We start from the raw sequence: 12825 nt of genomic DNA on the forward strand, positions 1-12825 counted from the left end.
GGTTGGGAGATACCCACCTCCACGATGGCAGATAGTGTTTGTGGGAGCTGTTCTGAGGGTCTCCCCAGACTGGCCAGTAGCTCCTCTGTGTGTGTGAGTGGGGGCTGGGTTGGTGGCCCACCACCTGTTCCACCTTGTTCCCTGGCGATTACAGTGGCCCGCTGTTTTGCATGATGTATCAGGTCCGTGCAGTGTCTGCGCACCTGCTGGTAGGTGTGGTTGTGGCCACCCACTTCGTTGACCCTCCTGCGAAGATCCTGCCACAGGTCGTCCTGCTGCTGTGCGTGCTGTCGCACATGGCTAAATTTCAGATCGTAGTTCTCATGGAGGTACGGGATCAGGACATCATCCTCCTGTTAGCTGTAAGCCGGTAGGCATGTACGAGGCATTATCTGTAAGACATGATGAAGGGGACAGGTCACATTTTCAGACATGTACAGTGATACTGCTGCACATACATTTCTAGTACATCTGCACAGTTATCTTTGCAAATCATCTTGACACTAACATGACTGGCATGTACGTGTCACACACATGTAACCCACATTATGCATTGGATATCATCTCCATATATGTGTGTCAACTCCTTACAGTGTTCATACTGCATGTGACTGCTGTCTTCATGTGAGCATGTCTGTTTGCCTGCACTGGTGTTCCTACCTATCTGCACATGCCTGGATGTAGTCACGGTTCTACTGTTGACCTTGTTGCTGTGTATATGTCACATATCAACACAGACATAGCCTTAATGTACTTGGGTAGTGACAGTGCAACAAGTACGCGTGGAAACCTGTACATGCATCTGTTTTGTCATAGACATCTACACTGCACTGTACAGCTGTTCAACATCCTGTCACGGATCGCCTGTGTTGCACATGTGATAGACATGGGACAATGGCTAGTCGTACGCCATTCGCAGGTACAGTTATCAGCTATAGCATGTACGGGCTGGGCTAACTGGCTGTACCTGACACCCATTACGCCACCACGAGGGGCATCAGTGACACATTAGTGATCCAGACAGTTGATACTACATCTACCATATGGCCATCACAGCATGTATGTCAAGGATGATATGTGCAGCTATGTGGACAGGGCTGCATGGTATGGCAGGGGTATGTCACAGGTTTGGCACAGGGATCTGTCCAGCATGTGGGCAGCTTAGTAGTAGGTTGGTGGCTGTCCATGACGTATGTCTTGCAGATCAGGCTATGGACATGTAGCATGTCCAACAGCATAGTGTGGCATATGTCTGTATGCAAGATGGATAGCATGCTGCATACAGGAGGTGAGTATTGTGGAGGCTGGTATCGGCCATCCACGCATGGTCCCTAACCCTGGAGGGTGATATGTGTTCCAATAGTGGTCACATGGGTGCTGTGTAAGCCTGTCCAATGATCTCCGTGCTCATGAATACTACCCTGTCATGTCATGGGTACCTCGGATGACCTCCTAAAGGGACAGGGAGACATCTCCAGCTCAGGGAGGTGTACCACACAACACCTGCCCTACCAGTGTCCATGATGTTGACCACAGCCTAGGTGGTACTTAATGGGTACAGGGATATTCCCCTAGCGGTGACATTGCAGATATCATCCACCAGAATGTGCACCTATGTCACACACCTCACACACACAGCCCATTCTGTATGTTGTGCACAACACACCATCAACTATTGGCCATAGGTCATGGCCATTCACATCCTCACATACACAGATGACTGTCATTTGTCTGTGTGGTATGGGCTACAATGAGGGGAGGTACAACACATTAACCCTGGTTTACTGTAGCTGACACCGGTGTGATATGCACATGTCACTGTAGCACCTTTAGGTGTTGTGAGTCTGTCAACAGGCCAAAAGTAGACCACTCCTGTGACATACAAAGGACAGTGTAGCACCTTTAGTAGTTGTGGGTTTGTCAACAGGCCACAAGTGGAACTCCCCTGTGACATACAGAGGCATTTGTAGTCACACATCCATACTGTCTTGTACATCTGTACTGCTAGCATCTACATTGATGGTTCATGGACGTGCAGGCCATACCCGGCAAGGTTCTGATGCGGTGCCACCAATCATGACTGTAGTCAACATGTCTGGGTTGATATTTCCTACACCATATCTGTATTTTATGGGCGTGCTTGGCACTTGTTCAGAGCTTATTGCCACGTTATGAGCTGCTGCTTACTATAGCACCCATTCCGCACCAGTCCTCACAGATACACTGTCTGTCCATACATTTCCAGCTTGCTTACAGTACAACAGCTGTCATACACACATCACTCACATATCTCGTGTGACATGGTGGTTTATACGGCATGTCCACCTGGCATGTACCAGTTATGTACAGGCATGTCATACTGGTACGTACCATTGCTATTGCCAGTCTATATGATGACTATGTTGTACATGTGGTGATAGAGCTATACTCATGTACACAGTCAATGGACACCTCCCAACATACAACAGTACAACCTGTGGGGGTTGCACATATGCAGCCCTGCTTGGGGTTATACTGTCACCAACCATGACTGCACCTGACAGTCATGTGGAGATGTGTAACATTCGCAACACACCTCAGTCATCACATAGTCCCACATGATCACCAATACAGGCTACACATACGGAGACACCTTGTGCAGTACCCCTCCATACTCTGTGTAGGCACCAGCAGCAGCCCACATCGCCAAACACAGCCACACCAACCTATAGCCCACAGACACGTGTGCCCATCACATACAGCCGATAGGGTGTCATAACATACACAACACACCTGTCATAGGTGACTGTCGGCAGTCACACTGCAGTTCCACTCAGCAGGCTGCACAAGGCATTAGCCGCTGACATCCTACTGTCGGGTAACTGTTTCTGCAACATAACCTATGCACCCATGGCACACCTCAGCAGGTATGGTGTGACTGTCATTGTCCATGTTTGTGTGACTGCAGTTGTATCTCAGGGCACAGACTATGTGTGCAGGGACATGCATTAGCACACCACTCTTGTAGCCCTGATGGTGTTGTCAGAGCCCTGGGGAACATTCTTCAGTCATCCAGACCTGTTACCACTGTACAACGACTGTCTGTGTCACTCCAACAGTTGACCATGCTTCTGCTGTCATTCGACAGGTGTCTGGTATCTGTCCACTTTGCCAGGCCTGGTCAAACAACATGATGCATTGGCAGAGTTGACCTGCACCTGTCAGCCCTGGGAATACAGATCACATGTTGGACTCACCGCTTTTAGACTGCCTGTCTTGCACAGTGTCCAATAACAGTCACCAGCGGCACGGGAACTGGCTAGTGACACATGTGGACATGTAACACAATGCTTGACATCATCCTCCGTGACGCACGCAGGCATGGCACACCTGATACTACACCACTTCAATATCACTGCAGTGAGTGGGACCTGCCTCCTGGATCTGCAGAGTACTCCTGCAATGACTGGATATAGACAGACCATACCTCTCAGGCACGTACCTGGACTGCCACACCCACGGCTGTGGTGTCCCCATATTCCACTATGTTGTACACACATCCTGGGTGGTTACTTAGCACAATGCATCACAGGTGCTCCACATGCAGATAACTGTGTCCGGAACTGCTATACACAGTGTTACTGCCTGCGGACTCAACATACCCAACAGTTACCAGACTTCATGTCATGGTGTACTGCACAGTTGGGATCATACTGCTGCTACTGATGTGACACTGACAGTAACACTTAACTGTGAAAGCAACACAATGTACCGGCACATTAGGGGTATGCTGCCCATCAGTCATAACCTCCGCTCAGCTGGATCGACACATACACACCGCCTCCGAGAACAGTGACATGGACACTACCAACATGTGACTGCTGTAACACACCTGGGGTATCCCCTCATTGGTGGAATCTGAACATATGCTACACACCCTTGTTAGCCACATACCGGCACCACATACTTCACAGCATACACAGTACATGAGTACTACAGCACCTACTACAGATGTCTCATGACAGTGGTAGTTGACGTTATGACAGACGTGCCAGTGGACAATGCACATACAATCGGTGGGAGAAACCCCACTGCACTTCATTAGCAGGCACATGACAACATGGATCCTGCTATTCCACACAGAGCCATGATGGTACACACCAGTTAACAGACACCACTCAGGGGGGGTGCAGTTCCATGGACATACTTTACAACAACAGGTGGGGGCCATTGCACAGTGCTGTACATTCCCATGGGTGGGGTATCTCACTGGACAGCCTTGGTAGGGCCACAGGATCTCTCATCACATACTCCATGTCTACCCACATATACATTACTGCGACACATTCCGGGATGTACCACAAGGCATAATGGTGGTATGTCAGTAGTCATATGCAATACCCGCATCCACTCACACATACAGCTGTCACTGTGGAACATGACAGAAACAGGTGAGGTTGGCAACATGCTGTCTCATGGCTTCAATGCTAACATTACACCCTCACACTCCCTACGGGGCCACATTCCTTGCAGGATCATTGTGGTGTAACTGCGGTCACACCTACACAGTACTGACCTGCACCCAGTATGTCCTTGGAAACTGGCCCCTTGTCACCCTACAAATTCCCAGGCTGTGATGTCCACAAACCTCTGAAAGACATGTCTCCCCAAGTCCACAAACCTCTGAAAGACATGTCTCCCCAATGGGACATCATATGCTGTAATAGCCTTGTACCAGACATTGTGGCCCCTGAATGGCACACAGCGACAGTTACACTCTGCACAGGCGGTGCCACAATGCAACACTCCGCACAGGCGGCGCCACAATGCACGACTGGGAATATTGACCTACATACTTGACTGGACTGTTCTGCACGGCTATAGGGCACAACATCATGGACATAATTCGCTGTACCTTTGATGTGCTCTGGTCCTTTAATGCCAGCCAGGTTGATCTTGTTGGGGCCACAGCATGCCTCCTACACCTGGTGAACTCCTTTCATACAGCGACCAGAGTAGGTATGATGACACGGGTGTCCACACAGCAATCATTGTCCTCCCGCTGCCTTTCAGCACCATTCTCCAGTCTGGTACTGGCAACATACACATCCACCTGCACATCATAACTTATGTCTCAGGATATTAAGCAACATGGCTCCTGGATGGGGCACACACACACACTGAGGGTAGCATACCATATCACATACAGCATTTCAGTTTAACTTGCCATACCACAGTCCTCATTTATGGGGACGTCATGTTCAGTATATGCTTCCCTGAGGTACAGGCTACCACAGAGGAACCTTCCCTGCCTAGCTTTACAGACAGCTGCATACCACATGCTGTTGTCAATCCACCAGCTGATACACACACCATCCTATGGGTGTCACTGTGACAGATACCTGCTATGAACATCATGGCCTCATCCTGCATGACACTTACATCCTTTGCAGTACACCATCCACCCACTGGTTATCACATAGGTGTTGGTCCCCTATATATATTCCGCACCGTACATGTTCGTACTACACATGTATGTCGCACACACCCCTGTGATTACCACATTGCCACTGTGGCGTGGATATCATTCTACGTGTCCACACTTGTCTGTACTGTGTGTATAGCCAGTGCATAGGTACCCATTGTACCTCTGAACACCGGACCTATACACACAGTCAAGGGTACAACACCCCGCATAGGGTGTACCTTGCACAACAGCTTTACATAATGCAACATTAACACGCCATGAGGTGTATTGCGCTACGACAGTTACAGTTTGCGGCTGAGGTACTGACACCATGTCTGTACACATTTGCGGACTACATACGCAGGGGTGACCTGTGCTGCAAAGACAGGGCCCATGTCTGCAACTATGTTCATTGATATAGTCCGCATATGCAACCTAAACGATAGCCACTGTGAGCATGACGCTCATGGATATGTGCACACACGCAACAATGTGTGGGATGTGCTTGGGGGTTGCATTCCCAGACCGGGCACTCACCATGCTTTGTAACAAGATTCCTATGTAGATCACACATGGACACTCACTAGCAGTGTTCATGTGATTCCTCGGTTAGTGGATGGTGGACACATGTACACCAGGAACCACTGCAGTGGCTGTACTGTGCAGAGATGCAGGGTACACACAGCTATTCCATTCACAGGACATTACCCTAGGGAGGTGCCACTGCTTTGATCACTGTAGTTGTTGTTACCCATAGGCTTGCCACACTGCATGGTACACCACTATGAACCTGTGGACCTATTACATGTCCGTTGTGCATGGTTACTGGGATGGCCCTTCCATTTAGATGAGCTGTCATACTATTACAATGTCCCGTGACAACAGGCCATATGTATCCTGTTATTGTACGCACCAATCATGTTCTTGTTTGTCTGTCACATCTCTTCTGCTATTTTACTATGGGAGTAATGTTTGCGTCCTTTGCATATGAACATAGTGGATTACATTACTTATGTCATCATAACTGAGTATACATTCATTAATTAAGTACTACTCAACACTATACAATACCCTTGGTATGCTTCATATGCCTGTTCTCCTGTGCAGCATATCTGACATATCACTCTACTATACGATACATTACACATATTTCACATGGTATCCCGTACTTGCACAGCTGGACCACCTTAGACATGTCATTGTCATTCTCTGCCCATACACATGCATACTGTTACAGTATATCCACACTGCTATGGCACATACTGGTTGGAAATACCCTGCCACTGACGGCGGGTCATATGCCATTGTTCTGTTTAAAGCCATCATGTTGCATCCTGTGTGGTATCTGTGCTGTTTACCTTGACACCCACTGCTGGACGCACAACTTCCTACTAGCGTTAGTATGATCAGCGAGACATCACTACAGAAATACCATTTCCCACTTTATGCATTGCGGACACTGTTAATTACTGAGGAACAGGCTACACATACACTGACATAACTTTAATACAGAACATGCTATCCAAACAGTTACATACCGACTGTTATACATACCTTGTATGGTTCCGGTAATTCATCTCTATCTCGCTCTTCTGTGTATATCTGTGTATAGTCTGTCCACTGTTTTATGGTATGGGCATACTGTTTGCATATCATGGGAGTCAAGCTTATATACGTCCATACCTGCAACATGTGGTTAACTGCCACCAATAGGTGATCCTGTGTGACTAATTACGTGCACTTCAGCGGGGTATAATTGAATTCTCCACCTGGGCATTGGCTATGTGCCCTGCCTTCGGGGAGACAGCCTGTATTGTGTTTTGTTGAGTGTAATTGCAACCGCTATGTGTAGAGCTAAGTGTAGTTTGGAGTCATGTCCCCCCTGGATTGTGTGTGACGGCTTGAGTATATGGTTCTACATGTGACTGTACCTGTCATCACACCCGTCTGATAATGGAATATTGCAGACAACACCTGTACCATCGCCGTTTGTTCCAGTATACTACGGATACAATTTGGCATGGCGCCTTTAAATGTGTATCTCACAAGGTATGTTAATGGTTCGGATGATGTAATTGACTAACTGGATGTTTGTGCTGTGATTACGGGCTGTATTGCTATTGTTTCCAGTGTGGGGGATGTCGGCGGGTGTACTTAGCATATACGGTTCTGTGGGCCTTGCATTTCTACGTAGTACATATATATTTGTGTGGGCTCCTTCCCTAATTAACGTGCTATCATTTAGTAGACGTCTGTTATGGGGGTTTACTTTGGGCCGTCGTTGAATGGTTTCTATATGGTATGCAGGTGTGGCTGATACTTCCATACCTCCGGATGTACGGCGATATGTGCAGGGTTATTTCTAAATGACCGCTATCCTGTGTATGTGTGTCCCAGATATCTGCAGTCATTGCAGTGCTGTTGGTGTCAGAACCTCTGTGGCATGGCTTGCCACCTTTTCCTATGGCCATAGTTGTGACCTACGGGTCACACAGTGGTATTTACAGGCTGACATATAGCCATGGGCTGTACACAGGTTAGCACATCAGTGTTATCCTCATTACATACCTATTTGTATTGGACCTTGCCTACTTATCAGTTTGCAGGTAACATTTCCATTTCTTACATACAGGCATGACTATTTCCTGCAACTATTGCATAATATTTGGGACATACTCATGTCCTACACTCTCGGACAGGTACCCTTCGTACTGTTTCATGTCAGGACACACCTGCACAGGGAGGGGCTGTCTCTCACATTGTGGGACAGGTGTTTACCGCATGCCTACGGCTAGCTATACCCGCACCTACCGTAATCTACCTCCGAGTTGGCACCTACCGACACACGATGCGGACACACACACACACACACACACACACACACACACACACACACACACACACACACACACACAGTACAGCCACATGGAAACACACATGGCACCCTCAATACACACATACACAGGCTACATCACTCACAAACACAGGTGTACACGGTACCTACGTGGTCCGCACCAACGGCAGCAGTGGCTACATGTCCAAACTATCGTCATATTGCTCACGGTTCTAATGTTCCAGTACTGTGTTCTTTCTGTCTTTTTGTCTCTTGCTTATGCATGTCAGTGTGTGACACATGCCATAGTTGCCGGTATACTATTTATTAGTACCTCCAAGGTGTTTGGACTGTCGTTGACCTATCTATATATTTGCTGATGTCAGCGACTCCTTATATATCAACATATATCACACTATCGCCCTTTCTATCTGTATTATTATATATGTGTAGATGTATATATATATTTGTATATATATATATATATATATATATATATATATATATATATATATATATATATATATATATATATATATATATATATACATATCTCTGACAGAGGTGGTGACAGGCAAGCTACAACATTAATTGTGTGTTTTCGGTGTATACTGCTTCCTGGACTCCGCACATTTGTGTCTGTACCTGTCACATTACACACCTGCCATAGGTTAGGATTACCACCCGTCCCACTTTGCGAGGGTCATTCCTCTTTGTGCTGGTGTGTCATGCAAAATATTTGTGAACATAGCAAATGTTGTGCAACTTTGGGACACACATATTCACTATGGTTTATGTAAATGTTGCATACCACACTTATTCTGTATTAGACCCGCATACATGTTACAGGACATGGAACACATACTTACGAACATTACTAGAATACACTTTGTATCTATGCACAACACTGACGTTCTGGTTTTCGTACTGTCCGGGTGTATGTGTCGGCCTGCGGACATCTGGCGTATGTCCCACATTGGTCAATTGAAATGTGGCAACCCTACCGTACATACATCTTGGCTAGCAATAGTGTTGGGTGATTGTATACATGATTGCCTGTTCCACCCCTGGCAGTGGTTGTTGTATCCTTCAGAGCAGGCGCTATTTGTTCAGGGGTGACTAATGCTGGTTTCACCTGTTCTGTACATCATTGACTGTGATCTTTGCAGTGGTCGGTGAAGCTTAGCCCTGTTTCGCACATATCCGTAGTGCCGTATTTAAACATCGCATACCAGCAGTGGGGAACGCATATTCCCGCTAACGTGTGCTACACATATTCTGATGACCTGCATCCGGAATGCATTACCTGTGGTGTCGGGATTATGTTACATCCCTTGCAGGATGTGGGACCGGGAACATGCGTGACGGACACTGCATATACCACTTGGACATCTGGGGGTTGTGCACGTATTATGTCGATTTGTATGTGTAGTACAGTACAGCAGTTACTCCACACTGCACTCACATGGATAACTCTGTTACCTTCCACACTGATGGGCCCAGTTACTGGTATGTCCATGTGATGTTTACTAGATGTACTCCGGCATTGGGTATGTCTATCGCAATGCGCTACACCCGATAATGTGCTACACCTTCCTACGACTGTGGGTGCAGCATGCTGGGGTGACGACTACCTGTCATGGGTACATCCCCTGCCTTGACACAACATCCATGATTACATTCAGTGGTGCCCCTCATTAACACAGGGGGGAATCCGTGGTGAGTGTGTGTAGGACAGTGCTTACACACATGTGCTCCCACGATTGCCTCTGCTCCAGTCAGCGACAGTTGCTTACTTGTGGCAACTGGGGACACTGTTTGGCCCGTTTGGTGTTTTGCCTCTGATACTCGGACGTGTACCTACCGATGTACCTGGGGACCTATACGCACAGCACCAGCATATGCTGATAGGCGCATCTACTGTTCAGGTGTTGACACTCCGTGTTCCAATGGCTGTTGCGTGTACAATGTTTGAGGGCTGCCTATGTAGGATGCCACAGTGGGCCACCTATACATCACAATTTACAGGTGTTTGTGTTTGTGTGCCATCCATTTTACTGTGTGTGCAGGTGGAGAGGGGTGTCAGTCCATGGGAGCCTACACTGTCAGGGTATGTGCTATACGTTCCCTCTTTGCCAAGGCGAGGGCATATTGGGCATGCCTCCATCTGCCTACTGGTAATGGCACAGTGTGTCCGTGGTCTGGACCCCTCTGTGCCTGTGTTGGCCTTGGCAATTGCGGTGGGCTGTGAGGCCCTCCCCCATGTTGACCCTGCTGCAGCTGTTTCCGCAGGATCATATTATGTAGCATGGCACATGCTATGAAGATGTGGGCACACGTGGCTGGAGAGTACTGCAAGGCTCCACCGGATGTGTCCAAGCACCGGAACCATGATTTCAGCATCCCGAACACATGCTCTATGATGATTCTGGTTTGTGCGTGTGCCTCATTATGGCATTCTTGCACTGGTGTGTGGGCATTTCTGATGGGGTCATCATCCACGGCTCCAGTGCATAGCCAGCATCCCCTACAAGGTGGCCTTGTGGGATGTCCCCCCTGACAAATACCTGATACAGCTGTGAGGCATGCCAGATATGGGAGTCGTGGTAGCTTCCAGGGCTGCCAGCACACACATCCATGATAATGCCCTGGGCATTGCACACGACTTGGCAGTTGATGGAGTGGAATCCCTTACGGTTTATGTAGCACCTACCTTGCTCACCAGGTGGTGACTTGATATGTATGTGTGTGCAGTCTATTGCACCCAGTACCTCTGGGTAGTCAGCCACACAGTGGAAGTGACGCATATTGCTGACCAACTCCTCCTGAGTTCAGGGGAAGTATATGTGCTCATTGGCATGTGGTAACATGGCATCCAGGAACTGGTGTAGTACCCTGTATGCCAATGCCTGTGAGATCCCCATTATATCTCCAGTTGGCCTTTGAAAGTTACCCGTGGCTAGTATTCGCAAACTTACACATACCTTCGTGTCCACTGGGATGGGTTCCCCCCTGTTGTTTCTGGTTCTCAGGCGTGGCCGGCACAGCTCTACTATTTGCTGTAAGATGTCCCTGTCCACCCTGTAACGCTCTACTATCTCCAGCTCATGTAGCCCCTGGTAGGTTACCCTTGGTCTGAACACTCTTCTCCTCCTCTGAGGCCTACGGTGGTTGTCAGCATCATCCTCCACACCACCGTCGGTCTGTAACACATACTGATGAATCACAGCTATGGCAGCTCCCAACTTGTGCATTATAAAAGTTCCCCATTTGTTTACACCTATGGTGCAGTGTTTGGGAATACACAGGTGTGTATTGGGTGCTTTCCCACTTTATACTGTGTTGCTGTGAACACTGATGATGTCATCGGGTGTGTATGTATGATCGTGGCTACGGGGTATCTTCTGTGTTTTATTACCGGAACTAATATTTTGCTACCTTAGGTGTTGCATTGCATTTGGCTGCCATGAATTATCTCCCGCCCTTCCCTTTACATCTCTGCACATTACACCTACCATTTGCTGGCATGCATCCAGCAGCCTGCTTTCATTTGTACTTTCCTAGCCCTGGCTTATCTTGCATAATGTGTTCTATCGCCACTCTACTGTGGGTTTGCTTTGCTCTGCTATGACAGTTCTTCTATCTTTGCATTCCAAGTCCTCCCCTCCTTTCTTTGCATTCCTATGCCTCCCCTATCCTGTTTTACAGCTTTCTGCATGCAGGCTTGTCTACTGCCATCGATTGGCCGCCGTGAGTTGATTGGTGTTAATTGATGAGTAGTACGCCAATTACCCTACTTCGCATTTCCTTCTTTTCTTCCCCTCACCTTCCTGTTTGTGCTATTTTTCGCGGCGCGTGCGTCAGCTTACCGGGTTTCATGCACGTTTTCATCCCCGTACGCATGCCCTTCCAGGCACCATGTGTGCTGTCAGCTAAACTATTCTATATATTCCTCCCCACCCCTGTCCTGCAGCTTTGCTTAGCAACGGCCAGGCCAGATTTGCATTGCTCCAATGTGCTTACTGATACTGTAGCACACCCCTCTGCTGATGTCATGTATCTCCTCTCACACACTCCTCTGTGTTATAGCACTGCACCATCTGGTACATCCTTCATCCGGCGGGACGTTTGCGATTCAGTGTTGCCTGCCTCATTTGCATGGCATTGACTACTAATTCATAGTTACAGCGCCGAACACTGTTGCGGGCCCTTAGCAACCCTTGCGCCTTGCTTGTGCTGTACCATGCCTACCATTGCATATTATGGTGTAATCCTGATCCATCTTACATTGCGAATTTATGATATTTGTTTATATTTTCTTTGTATTCCTGGTTGCGCACACATGCCCTGCGGTTGTACTGTGTGTTACGTGGACATGACATTAAAATGTTGTTTTTTAGGTGTTGTGCATCTTTTCTTCTGCCATTGGCTGTGTATTTCACCATTGGCATATGTTAACTTTATAATACATGAGTCTGGTCCACTTCCATAGCTCCGATGTTCTGTTAGGGAAGTTGTAAGCCGTGTTTTTTGATTTACATTTCCA

The sequence above is a fragment of the Protopterus annectens genome, chromosome 8.part0, assembly GCF_019279795.1.
Source record: "Protopterus annectens isolate FY-2018-M chromosome 8.part0, PAN1.0, whole genome shotgun sequence".
Classification (NCBI taxonomy): Eukaryota; Metazoa; Chordata; order Ceratodontiformes; family Protopteridae; genus Protopterus; species Protopterus annectens.